Source organism: Athene noctua, chromosome 1 (genome assembly GCF_965140245.1).
Source record: "Athene noctua chromosome 1, bAthNoc1.hap1.1, whole genome shotgun sequence".
Classification (NCBI taxonomy): Eukaryota; Metazoa; Chordata; class Aves; order Strigiformes; family Strigidae; genus Athene; species Athene noctua.
The window spans coordinates 54,968,050-54,982,463 of NC_134037.1; positions in this window are offsets into that span (position 1 = coordinate 54,968,050).

Consider the following 14,414-nt stretch of genomic DNA (forward strand, 5'->3'; position numbering starts at 1 on the left):
CTTCATATAGTGACCTCAATATGCATACTTTTATATATACATGTGTGCATTTTTTCAGTTTTCTGGTATTACTCACTATCATAATAATTAAGCAGTTCCATTCTATTAAGACTTCCCACTTAATACATAGTTCCGCAAGTGGACCCATGCAGAGGGCCAATCTATTTCCCAGCAAGTCAACAAAACTCTCTAGAGTCAGCCTGCAAAGACTCTAATCACAGGAGTGAAACCTTAAATAAGTGTGAGGAGGCCACACCAATTAAGACAGGAAACAGAGTGTTTAACATTACCCAGGGGCTTGAGAGGAAATGTGGGATGACATGAAAAACAGAAGGAATAGGAATGCACGGGTAGAGTGAGCCGAGGAAGATGTCGCTGCCGTTACAGACTATGAGAAAAAAAGCAAGAAAATACTCAAGCCCCATGATGACCTTTAATTCTGAGCTTAGTGTAGAGTCCTTGCCTACACTGAAACCTTTCATCACTGTGTTGGGATTCCGCCAACCTTATGTGAGTGACTCTCATGACAGACATACTGAAATCAGTATGGCTGTGATTTTGACCTGTACTCACAAAGTCTATCAAAACAGATTCATACAGACACAAATGCAGCTATACAGCTGCAAATATCTATCAGAGGTATTGCACATTTATGTTCATCTCACTGTAATTAATTGAATGTACATATCTATACACAGACAGCTGACATACAGGGCAAATAATTACACACTGCTTTCATTGGACTAGTTCTTTGTTAACATAAACTGATGAGCATTATCTTCATTAAAATATTAGCTCTTAAACATCACACTTAACTGTCATATTCTTCAGAGTTTGTTCACTGTCATGACAATTTAATTTGAATAGGATTTTATTCATGGTTAAGCAGCAGCAATTTGCTTGCTATTGGCAAACTATTTGGATCAAGAAAACACACAGCTACAATAATTTATTTCAATATATATTTGTTTATTTTAAGCCTTTAAGACAAAAGTTTTCCATAAAGACTGATTGCTTCATCAAAACAGCATGATTTTGAGCTATCTGCCATCCTACAAATTCTTGAAATTGCAGAATAATAAATGGTGTCACCACAGACTAAGGCAAGTATAATCTGTAAAACATTTTTTGGGCCAAATATATTTATGACTCGTTAATGTTTACTACTATAGACTGTGGACTTCAAAGCACAGAGCTGGTCCTGGAAAGTTTTACAGCATGAGGTGTGAAATCTGAAATACCACAAGGACAAACAGCACAGCTTAGAGTTGTCTGAATTTACACAACTCACTGACTGTAAACACAAAGGACTGTCCATATGAAACTAAATAACAGCAAAAAAGACTGACATGTCACTGCTTTTTTAAAAACTATTTTGCAGTGAATAGGATCTTTCATAATTTAGTATTCAGACAGCTCTAATTTTCTGCCATTTCAGTCCATCCTGCCTTACTTGGGGTGCTCTGGTCTGTGTGTAAACAAACACAGGCTTTTTTCTAGAATTGTAAGGCAAGGCTGGATTAAGCAGGGGTCTCGGAAGCCGGCATTAACACAGCCCAGTGCTCTGTAGCTCTCCGTAAGAAAGTCTCTGGTGCTGTTCAGCTTTTCCTGTGTACATCAGGACTGTAATTCATTGCATCAGTGGGGTATGGGTGATATGAAATCATATCGTTGATGGATCAGGGCCACTGCACTCCATAATTTGTAGAATCACATTTGCAGCAGATATAATTCTAGACTGCTAAAAGACATTTGTATATAATGACTGCTTCTGCTTACAAATTCATTTTTCATGACCTCTTTAAAACTATGTCACAGTTTCACTGGACTTCTTAACTGCTTGAGCTATAACATTTAGGTGAGGAATTATCTTCTTCAGCTTCAGCATTTTTCACTAATAACATTAATGCCTGGCAATCTCTTCCAGCCAGTGCAGTGGAAACTGTCTGGATGTACAGCATACAAAGTATTCTTGTACAGAAACATCCTCCCAGTGCTCATCAGGCCAAAAGCTATTTCCTTTCTGTTTACTCACACTCCATAGAAATGAATGAACACTGCAATGAAAGGAAAGACTTTGTCTTAAAGGGCAGACTGTCATTAAATTTTATTTTATGCTCTTTTTTTTTTTTCCTCTCAGTCCTCCATCCTAGCTCTAAAATATAATTCCCTAAACATACATAATTTCAGGAACACCCACATGTATACTCTAACTATAAAGAAATGCTATTGTCTAAAGCACTTTGGTAGGGTTGTAATATGTGTGAACTGAAAATTAACTGAATCATGCACAATATAGCATATGCTGATCATGCTGTTAATAAGTAAGTGTGAATACATACATAACACACTCATAACGTTTGAGACTAAAAATGCAAAACAATCAGGCCAAATCGATTTGTTTTAAGAAAAGACTCCAGTTTCCATATCAATTTCCTGCTCTGATCCACACAGAGCCTGTTTGTTCCAAAATCAAAACTTACTGTAATATCCTGCTTCTGTCATGTATCTCCCTTTTTAAGGCTGGTTGTTGAAATACAGACAGCATCCTGATTCCTTCTGCATCTGAAAGGTATATGAAGAAGTTGTACCCGTAGTGGAATTTCTCAGCTTCTATAGTTAAAGTCAGATGCTTAAGGCTATTTAACACAATTAAAGCCAGATGCTCTCAATCACGTACAAAATTCCTTTGATATCCATGAAGAGCAAAAAAGAACTTTGTTTTCTTTTTATAAGGAAATTCAAAAGGTCTGCTTTCTAAGGCTGATTTCTAACTTTGTAAGTGGTCTCACAAATAAAAATAAGTTTTCCTTCAGAGTGTCTATTAACATTTAGCACTTTTCCACTTTTTCTCTTTTTTTTTTTTTTGAAACAAGGTAGAGCACAAATTAGCAAGGACAAACAGGAGTTTTCAACTTCTTTATGCAATCACAGGGAATACACTAATATGGCAATATGTTGTGACACGGTCATAGAAAGTATATTTTCAGACAGAAAAGGTCACTGATGTAGGATGCTGCTATTTAAGTTGTTATAATGAGAACTTTGTCTTACTTAATAAAAGATCTCCCATTAAAACTAAGATAAAATAGCAGTGAAAGCCATACAGGTTCTAAGCTTTTTGCTTTTACTTTCATAAGTCCAGAATAATATGAACTCAGTAGAATCACATCAGTGCAACTTTATGTAAGAGAAAACTCAAGTCTAAGGTACCTGCTGGGAAATAAGGGAGAAATAACTAACAGAAAATAAAAATTGATACAGAGATATAAAGCAACTTCAGATAAGTAAGGGGGCAAACTCTGGAAAATCTATAGATTTCAAGCCGTTATCATCTGCCCAGAAGTTTACTTTGCCTAGCGTCCAAGGCCACTTCTTCCAGACAACAATAATGGACTGTATGCCCATGTCTCAGCCATTTCAATTAAAGTTTGTCTTACATTTGATGGATAATGAAGACAATTTTATCTAAACTGTGAGTTTGGCACTGGTGTGTCTGGGGCTCCCCACTGCTGGTTCCCTGGTGGAGAAACAGGGTCCAGAACAGAGGCCAAGTGAACATCTTGAGGCAAAAATGTCCAAAACTGCCATAGGGAGATCAGACAAGTTATTTTGCCAGAGTCCTGTAAAACACAGATGCATTTGACTATGAAAAACCCTCTATCAAATGGTGCTATGCTTAGAGATGGGCTTAAGCTGCTGTGACTTACCACCTGTCCATATTTAAAACACGATTTATGTAAGTCCAGACATAATTCCTCTGTAGGTGCTAGCTGGAATCGGTTCTCATATTCAGTACTGAAGCAGCAATCACACTATAACAAATGCTATAAAACTATTTTAAACTCACAATATGTATTTAATTAAGAGTATTATTTATGCTTAATTAAGTTCATGCTGGTCTTAGAGGGTTTTTTTCTGGGGTGGGTTCTGAAAGATGTCTAATATAATTATCTCCGAATATTAATTGGAACTATTGCTCATTCATACTGAAAACTAAAGCAAACTTTGTTTACTAAATCCAGAAGTCATTGGTATGGTAGGGCAATTTTCATTTTAACCTGTAGCTCACAGATTGAAGATTTTTTTGATTTAATTTAAAATTTGAATAGCCAGATTATTAAATACTTTCAATGGAATAAGGTAAGCAATAGCAAACTCCTTAGAATGGTAAAACATCAGACAGAAATACCTATGTTTATCAGCTCAAAATATATCATTGTAGAAGAATTACAACTATGTCTTCAATGAGATTTTATAACTACAGCTGATTCAATTACATAATATGATTGCTTATACAAGTTGGAATTTAACAAGTCCCTAAAATCTTTTAATGTTTTAAAACATTTAACAGGCTCAGAAATAAAGTGTTTGAGGATAAATACATTTCAGAATACAATACAGAATAAAACATTTCCAAACTCTTAAAGAAATTTCACTTAAAAAGGGGGATATATTATTGGCCTGTTTTGAGCTTCCTACCTGAATTACATTTTAGAATTTCATCCTGAATTCCCCTGTTTTATTTCTATCTGTTCTGTGGGAAATCTCAGTTCAGCCCTGCCACATGCCAGCCCTGTTCACGTCCTGCCCTGGATGCACGTCCACTGCGTGAGGTCCCATTGCTTCAGACTGATTTACAGAAGTCACAGTGTGACCTGCTGCAGGATCACTGTTTATTTGACTCCAGGCTTCAAATAGATGCCTTCATTCTTTGACAGGAGGAAAAAACATAGCACACTGGACACAGCTCCTAGCACAGCAGACATATGCCGGCATTGGGTGCACTGTCATTTCTGGGTAAAGTCATTACCTCAGAAAAATATCTCTCCCCCCTCTTACAAGATTAGGAAATACTTTAGCAAAGCAGTAGTTTAGAAAAGGAAATGTTCTTATGTTACTGCTGGGAGAGGAAGCACAAAATCTTTCACTCTCTTCTAAGCCACACACCATGTCAAGAGAAGGAACAAATGATGCCATGAAATTGCCTGAAAGCTGCAGTTTCCCATGAAAGAATTCAAGCTCTTCAAGCTCACTTCATTTCTACTTTTTTTGTGTGTGCGTGTGTAAAGAAATAAGAAAAAATATTCCAATTTCCTCGGTAGAGAAACAAAAATGACCGTTTCTATCTTTTCTTTTTTTTTTTTTAAATAGGGAAATAAGAAAGCTCACTTCTTTTGTGCTCAGCTGAGAAAGGGCTGGGAAATCCTGTGGTTTAAACACACAGAATCTACAGAGAGGGGAAGGAAAGTCTCACGAGAAACCAAAGTCAACTCAGCCCACTTTGCCAACTGGAGAGAATATTTACTTGCAAGATCGAGGAGCTGGCATTGGTATGTCTCCAAGCAATACTTCACAGGAAAGAGCAATTTATCATGCAAGGTGATTGCTCATCACAGCTCCCAGAAAGATAAAAGGTTTCCCATTACTTTCACACACCTTCACTGCCACCTTGAAAAGGCTCAGTATGCCAGTTTTCTTAGATACCCAAGTGTGGGAAGTGGTTTCAGGTAGGGAATCCATTTTCACAGAGATACCTGTATTAGCACTGGGTCAAACTTCTGAGGGACAGACCTTCAGAGGGACAGCTGTCTCCAGCATTTCCTCCACTCAGTGTCCTGGCTGTTGCAAATCGTCTTCACAAACCACAAACTCTCCTGCATTCAAAGCACAGGGAACTCGCCAACACAAACCCCATCTTTAGAGCCAGGCACCCAACTTTTGAGCTTTCTATCACCACTTCACTGAAGTCCCAATCTGGATCTGCCCCATTACACTTATCTATATGCAAAAGCATTTAATAAAATTTCTCCATCAGAATGGTAGTGTATTCTTTCCCTTTAAAATGTAGGCAACAGAACTTTTTAATATTTCAGGAATGAGAACAACACCCATAACTGCATGAAAGAAATGGAATAATGTTCTTGACATAACCTGAACCACCCAAGGCATTCACTGTGTCTAATTTGGAGTCAGGATGAATGCTTTAAGCAGAAGTTTATTTTGCACTTGAGTATGTGTTATTTCATCAGCATTCTCTTCTATACTTCTTTTTTCTCACTTTGCCCAAATGTCAGTGACTTCATACAGTGGAAGTGGTGCAAAATCAAAGACCTTTATCCTGCAGAAGCATTTGTAGCAAACAAGACTAAAATGTGTAGAAAGGCCAGGGGAGCTTGAGGATTTCTTGACATGAGGGTCTAACAACTGGTTTGAGATTTTAAAATTTTTTATTTTGTGTAACTGAATTGCAGCCCAACATGCTGTAGTTTGAACTTTTCAGAGGATTCTGACCCTTTCCTGGGAAGGACATTGAAACAAGTCACACCTTAAGACTTTTTAAGGCTCTTAAACAAGAACTGCATGTATTGAAGTTTACCTTTCTTGTGGAAACACCTATCAGAGATCTTGCACATAGCCATTACTGCTTCAGAAGGACGGTGCACATCTGTTTAGTGGTGTTACTCACAATGTCGAATTTATGTCAGCATAAATCCTACCCTGTCCAGAGGACTCCACATCTCTATCCACATGGAGAACTAGTCTCAAATATTTAAATCAGATGCCCATGAATAAACCGCATGTCCATAAATGTGCTACTAGGTCTGTGGTACTTATGTAGCTTGTATGATATAATTTCTTTTGTATAGATCTGGGGCTCTTCTTTAGTGTTAGGGTGCTGAAGATTCAGTTCTGGTTTTGCGGCTTTCTTGCTTCAGTCTCTATTAAATGTTAAGCTCTTTTTAAATCCTCTTGACTGGATCTCTCCATACAGTTCTCACAGACTGGAGCTGAATCAATGCATTCAGCTCAGAGAACTTTCCTGTAAGGTTTTGACACAGATGAGAAGGAAGCAGTTGCATCCTGTAGTTTATGTAGATACTCTTAAACAGGCACTGTAGTCAGCAGTGGGCAAGGGAATGATCCCACCCTCTCTAAACTTGGAGGAAATGTGTGTCTATTCAGCATCCAAATCCACATCTGAGCTCTACTGAATGTGTCTCAGGTGGACAATAGTGACTATTTTCTTGCTGCTCAGGTTTTAAAAACAATAAAGTTGTTGTAGATGATGTGTTCTTTATCAGACTGCAAAGGACAATATGAATATTTTAATCTCCAATAACTCAATAGACCTTCAAGCTCCTCCTTGCTTATTAACTAAAATTGTGATTTAAGAGAAGATACAACCAAAATGGATTTGGTTCTGTGTACTGTGCAGAATAAAAGTCAGCTTGCTATGTGTAATTTAAATAACATAGGTCCATATATCACTCTAGGATTTATGCTGGGGAACACTGATACTGTCCTGACAAAATCCCTAGAAACAGTCATTAAGGGGTAAGAGTTAAGTGATATCTGAGAGGTTTCCATATCACCTGCAAATGCAGAGCTGAATAACACAGACCCAAATGCTGACATTTACAGGTTAAGAAAGGAGTGTCTGACCCAGCCCATCTTCCTGGTGATCACTGCTGCCAGTGTCTGTAAAGCTGCGAGGAGAAACTAAAGTTTCTGTGATACTGCTGTAGTCCCTGTTAACAATTCCTCAGGTATAGAAACCTGCATCAGAAGCTGTGAGTTCCTCCCAGCAGCAGCAAAGGCTCTGGACAGCACCATGCTTTGCTTTTTTTTTGGTGTACTTTGTATTGGTACTGTTAAAACTCTTCCTGTTCTCCAAAGTAGCAAAGTATTAAAGATGCGGGATATCCTTGTGATGCACATAAAAAGTGAGTCAGCTATGAAAAGCACCGTTACAATGAGAATGACAGGTGTTCTGAAATGTAATGATGAGATGACATAATTCAGTGACCATCTACCCACTGTGATCAGAGAAGTACCCTTGGCTGGCAAGTGTGCCCATGCTCATCACCATGGCTGCAATTTTACAAGGAAAATGCAGAATTGCAATGTTCAATTGCACTGCTGGGGCATTTTTACTCTCTGTAATGATACGACTAGGACAATTAATTTGTTTAAAGTATTGAAAATCGGTATAAAAATCACTGGGCTTTTCTTACTTTAAAGGTTTTTCGTTGCTATGGCTTACAGCACTGAATTAGCAGAGAATATGAATAAAAGTTATGTATAAATATATGCAGTATATTTTGGCCATGGAAAAGGCAACAGAAAATCATAAAAAAATCCTATCCATAACTGAGAGGGTTTTGCTCTGTTTCTTGTGGAAACTATTTTGCAGCTGCTGACCATTTGTCTGAATTAACAACAGACCTTTATTTCTTCTTGGTCTGACAGATTGTGTATGCTGGACTGCTCCATAGGATTTTTCCTATGCATCGTGGCAGTGCATGTGCACGTTAAATTTTTTAAGGGGGAGGGGGAAAGCCAGTCAGATATCATTTGTTGAATACTATATTCAGGGAGTTTTGAAGAGTTCCAGTGTTACAGAACATTTGTAAAGCAGCTCCACTGACTGCAAATTTTATTTTGCATTTAACTGCTCCATGATCATCCCAAGGAAACAACTGGCAGCCTGTGGAGTGTCAGATTAAATGACTGGTATTTAAGCTTTAAAAATGGTCATTAGACTATCCCATTAGCCTTTTCTATTAGTTCAGCTGCACCAGGCCTAGGCAGCATAGGGAATCCTGGAGTATGCATATTGCCATAGTACCATATTTAGCAACATGCTAATTAAAACTGCTAATGTAAGAGATTCTAATAATTGATGCAGTACTGAGAGTGAAAGATGGAGCAGGCCTCCCAATATTGGTAACTGTGATTCAGAAGAAGTGAACATTTTTATATGTGGATAAAGAATTTGTCACACCACCACCCTGACTCATCCCCAGGATGTATCAGTGGCAGGCTCCTTATCTGTACCGGACAAAACAAAAAACTGTATTCAGCACAGAATTTATGTGCTGAAGCAAAACAACAAGTCCATTTCACACATCTCATAATGGCACAGATACTACAGTGCACAAGTACTGCCATAAACTACTAAAGCTCTAACTTCTGTAAAATAGCACAAACCATTCCTCACAGCCTTTGCTCAGATCAACACTGAAGCAATTCTTCACTTGCACAGACTCTTCGTCTCCTTGATCTTCCTACTCTTCCCGTTTTTCACATGCACCCTTTGACAGAGCTGTTAGAAACCACTGTTAGCAAACAAACTTGTACCCTACATGTTTTACTGTGCCTTTTTGAATAGCTCAGTCTGGATTCCAGTCTGTGTCCCACACCATTGTGGGACAGTAGAGATTTGGCCTTAGACTGCTGGCCCTTAATGTGGAGTAGAACGTTAAACCATCACTCATGACAAATTACTGAGTCCACTTCTGCTGTCACAGAATCACAGAATCATCTAGGTTGGAAAAGACTTTGAAGACCATCCAGTCCAACCGTTAAGATAACACTGACAGTTCCCAACTCCACCATATCCCTCAGCGCTATGTCAACCCGATTCTTAAACACCTCCAGGGATGGGGACTCCACCACCTCCCTGGGCAGCCCACTCCAACACCTAACAACCCCTTCTGGAAAGAAATGCTTCCTAATATCTAGACTAAACCTTCCCTGGTGCAACTTGATGCCATTCCCCCTTGTCCTATCACTTGTTACTTGGTTAAAGAGACTCATCCCCAGCTCTCTGCAACCTCCTTTCAGGTAGCTGTAGAGGGCGATGAGGTCTCCCCTCAGCCTCCTCTTCTCCAGACTAAACACCCCCAGTTCCCTCAGCCGCTCCCCATACGACATGTGCTCCAGACCCTGCACCAGCTTCGTTGCCCTTCTCTGGACACGCTCGAGTCATTCAATGTCCTTTTTGGAGTGAGGGGCCCAAAACTGAACACAGGAATCGAGGGGCGGCCTCACCAGTGCCGAGTACAGGGGTAAGATCCCTTCCCTGTCCCTGCTGGCCACGCTATTGCTGACACAAGCTAGGATGCCATTGGCCTTCTTGGCCACCTGGGCACACTGCTGGCTCCTGTTCAGCCGGCTGTCAATCAGCACTCCCAGGTCCCTCTCTGACTGGCAGCTCTCCAGCCACTCCTCCCCAAGCCTGTAGGGCTGCTGGGGGTTGCTGTGGCCCAAGGGCAGCCCCCGGCATTTGGCCTTATTGAAACTCCTCCAGTTGGCCTCAGCGCATCACTCCAGCCTGTCCAGATCCCTATGATTGTCAGAGGAAGACTTCTGCTTATGCTTGTTCAGAGCTGGAAGAATGCGTCTACCTCTTCTCCAAATATACATCAAGGTTTTGGCTGGGTTAAAAAGCAACAACCTTTAGTACTGCCTCATCTGGCTAGAGGATGAGGAACACAGAACAAGTTCACATCTACTTGCAGAAGACCTCATGCTACTGCCTCACTCTGTTTTACATCTGCTGTCTTCTTTTTCCTCTTTCATCCTTCGCTCACTTATGCTGGTCTCTAGTATCCTTTTCTCATGCTGATCGTTTCCCATTTCACATATATTGTGAAGTCAAGATCCCAAAAGTCCTACTAGTGACAGTTTATTTAGTATGTTAAGCAATTGTCTTGTGCTTTTTGCCGTAAAACTAAGTGACCTGTAAAATATCTAAGGGTTCTCACTCACATGTGGTAGAGGATTAAAGTCAGACTGTTGAAAGACTCATGATGCTCTGTCATCTGTCTCATCCTTTCTTGGAGGTGTGCTGCCCTCACAGGTGTAGCTGGGCAGCTCTTGGAGCAGACCTGGAGCTGCTGTAGTGGTTTTAGCCAATTTATTAATGTAAGCTAATTCCAAGACCTGCTTCATGCGTCATTCAGAGAACTCTGTTATGGGAAGCAACCTCGAACACACAAGCTGGGCAGATGAGGTCCCTGCTTTGGCCATGCCATTTATAACCCACCATGATGTGTGAGCTAAAATCCTCAGTTAAGTACTATGGAAAAGATGTAACCCAGCACCAGTCACACATGCAGGTAAAAAGCAGCAGAGTAACCCCTCTCTGACTACTCTGAGATATTGCACAGGTAGTAACAGCAATGACATGAGGAGAGTGTACATGTTGCAAATTACTGAGATGATGGTATTTCCAGACTGTAAATCACATGTCTTACATAAAGGCATGCAAGAATGTTATGTCAGTGTGGAAGATTTAATTACACAAACAACTAACTAGGAGGAGATGGGACACAGAGAGCCACATCCTGCCCATATGGGAAAGCATGCTGGAGCCCAGCAGAGAGGTGTGGTTGCCTCATGCCAGTTCCATGAACTGTTCTGCTGGGGCAGCAAAATGTTTCAAAGCAGGAAATTCAGAGCCAGTCTCAGAGGTTTCAGCAGACAACAGCAGAGCATGCGCCATGGAGCCATTTCCCTCTGCTTCTTTGATGAAGTTAGCAGCATGTGCCCCTGGCTGAGACATATTGCTGGCAGTAGCATATGAATTTGATAACAGCAGCCTTACCGTTCAAGTAGGGAAAAAGATTTTTTTCCAATCCAGGAAAATCAATGTAATGTTTGTTTCTCTCCCTGTTGGGATGAACACAGGACTTTTCTAGATCTTTAGAGGAGTGGGAAGGATAAGAAGGAAATAAAAAGATCTCCTCTCCTGAAACAGGTGAAAGTTAACAGTTAGGACACCTACCTGGGATGCTACCTTAGTTGTCAAGGCCCCCAGTACATATGGCACTTAAACTCTAGATGAGAATTAGCCCATCACTCAATCAATATAAGGAAAGCAGGTATTCTATGAGCACTCAATCAATATAAGGAAAGCAGGTATTCTATGAGACCTGTTATATTGGGTACACCCCATAAGAGACAGGTCACAATGCATGGCTTGGTGATCAAAGTACCGGGAGGGGGGGCGGGGGGGTGTGGATGTGAGATAAGCAAGATACAATGTGTAAAGGTCCCAAAAAAAGACATATTAAAAAAAATAGAAAAGCATGGTAGCATGACCCTTTCTAGCTCCCTCCCATTACGTTTTGTCTCCTTCCCTCAGGACAGAATCTGGCACAGTGACTCTGAGCGCCTGACAGTATGTTCTGCAGAAATACAGCTAATTACTTAGACATGAGTAGCCTCATTTTTGAGGCTGAGCAAGGAACACTTTTGGGTCCACGTGCATTAATACTGCTGCACGTATTTCTGCAAGACAGGAAGCCAAGGTGGCTGAGCTAGTCACATTCCTGAGTACCAAAAATTTCTGAGCAGAATCCCAGCATGCCTGCAAGACCATCTCCTTCTTTTAGACTGAAAGATCTGTCAAAGCAAACCAGTCCCTGTGCCACCAGTGACTTCAACAACCCATCAGTAAACTAAATGACAAAACCAAGACATGACTTTAGGGCTGCAAACACTGCTTCAGAAGCTTGTGCCAGGGAGCCAGATGTTTCAGGGAAAACATCTGGGATTTTTGATTGCCTTTAAGAAAGAGTAGGAGGAGAATTGTGATGTGGTATGAAAAATAGCATGCCGCATAGTTTCTGGATTAATGACAAAATTATCTCCTTTAAAATAATGTAAAATGTAAGAATTTTAGCTCATATAGGATGGCTTAGCAGTAAAAAAAAATATACATTGTACAGAAGTACGGAAAACCCTGAAAAGTTTCCAAATATGACATACTTCAAACATAGAACCTGAAAGAGTTTCATAAGAATATTTAAAGAAGAAAATTTTCCTTTCTATCCATAAGCAAGGAACATGTTTACATAGGGAAGAATGGGGGGAGAGAGGAAGGAAAAATGGGGACAATTCTAATGAAGCAGCCCACTGCAGTTAGAAGCAAACTTTAACATGTACATTGGGTATCCCCTTGATGCTAGTCCTGACGGTGTAACTCAGGAGTAGGCCTGGCTAGGGGACTTCTCTGCTGCTCTAAGATACTTTTTTTAGATCCTCAAAATGCCCCATTATTTGTACACCAGGACAAAACAGAGACCTCTGAAGAGAAAGGCAGTAAAAATTTCCTCTCCACCCTTCCAGAAAGCTGGTGCTAATGAAAGCATACGTACTGTAGGGAGAGGCAGCAAAAACTGAACCAAAGTTTTCTGTGGTCCTCCCACCACCCTAGGCTGTTCTGAGGGAAGGGCTTTGCCCCTAGTGACAGTGAGAAGTCTCAGCCTGTCCAAAACAAGTATCAGGGAATCAGATTTAGAAAAATGCCATGCCTTGTGATTTAAGTTAGTGGGAGCTGCCCTTCGAACATAGAAAGTTTTGTAAGGTACTGTCAAAAATCAGTTCCTGAGGAACTCCATTTGGACACCAAAAATCAATGGATACTTTTAGTTTAATTTTTTTGTGCTTTAGCAAAAATAAACTAAGTCCACAAGCCTGTGCTGAAAAAACAGACTCACAGTGAGAGAAGCCCAGATGGAAATTAGTAATTCTGTCTTTAAAGGAGGGTTACAAAGCATACAGCCACACACAGAACAGCTAGCCAAAAACAAGCCATGGGCTGCCTGCCTGTGCCGTGAGCACTGCCCATCCTGCTCCAAGAGTACCGAAGAAGCACTCTGGAAAAAAACAGAGCATTTAAGCCATTATTTATGCTGCAATAATGTTTGTGCATAAGGGAACTGGCTCCAGTAACAAAGCAGTCACAGTGGTAGCACGATCTAACTTTCAAATTTTAATAATATTCTTTCAGCGTGGCCTGTTTTGCTATCCACATGTTCTGTACGCTAACTTCAAAGAATTACATGGAGTAGAAAATAGTAGCTTCAAGTAACCTTTACAACTGTGGGAAAAATTTCTTCCTTCAAGAAATGAACTATAGCACATTTTGCCTTTCTAAACAGTTTTTACTTCTTCCACCTACTTGGTGCAGTCAATGTTCAGTAAAGCATGTCTTACCCACCACACTCAAACCAAAACCATCTTTTTAGTAATAAGAATCACATTTCTTTAGCAGTGAGTATCTACTGTGTTTTTCTAGTATTCTGGAAGCAGCTCTCCTTGCCATGGCCAAATTCCTTTCTTCTCTACAAAACTTTTTCACATAAATTTAAATAAATATATTTTCTCACTTAGTTGTGTTGTCTAGTCTTTTGTTACAGTATCTGCCCCAGGTATTGCCCTGTCTAGCATTTATCTGATGGAAACATGCTCGCCTTCAAGATTTTAAAATACATTTCAGTATCTAAAGATGCAGACAGGAATCCAGGCAGATATGCTCTACTATATTTGTACATATTATTTCCACTCAGCACAATTATTAGTCATCTTCAGGCAAGACAGGAAGTGCATTATGACCATATATCAGAATTTTGCAGCTTTTTTCAACAGTACTTCTCTTCATCTTAAACATCTAAACACTTCTGTACATCTGACTCCGAATGACTCTTCTGACTATTTAAGACTGAGGCTGATCTTGCTTAATATTTTCACTTAGCATGGCAAATAGAAGGATGATGACAAAATTTGCTAGTAACACACAAATTTAGGGACTAGGGACAACCTCAAAACTGAAGAGGGTG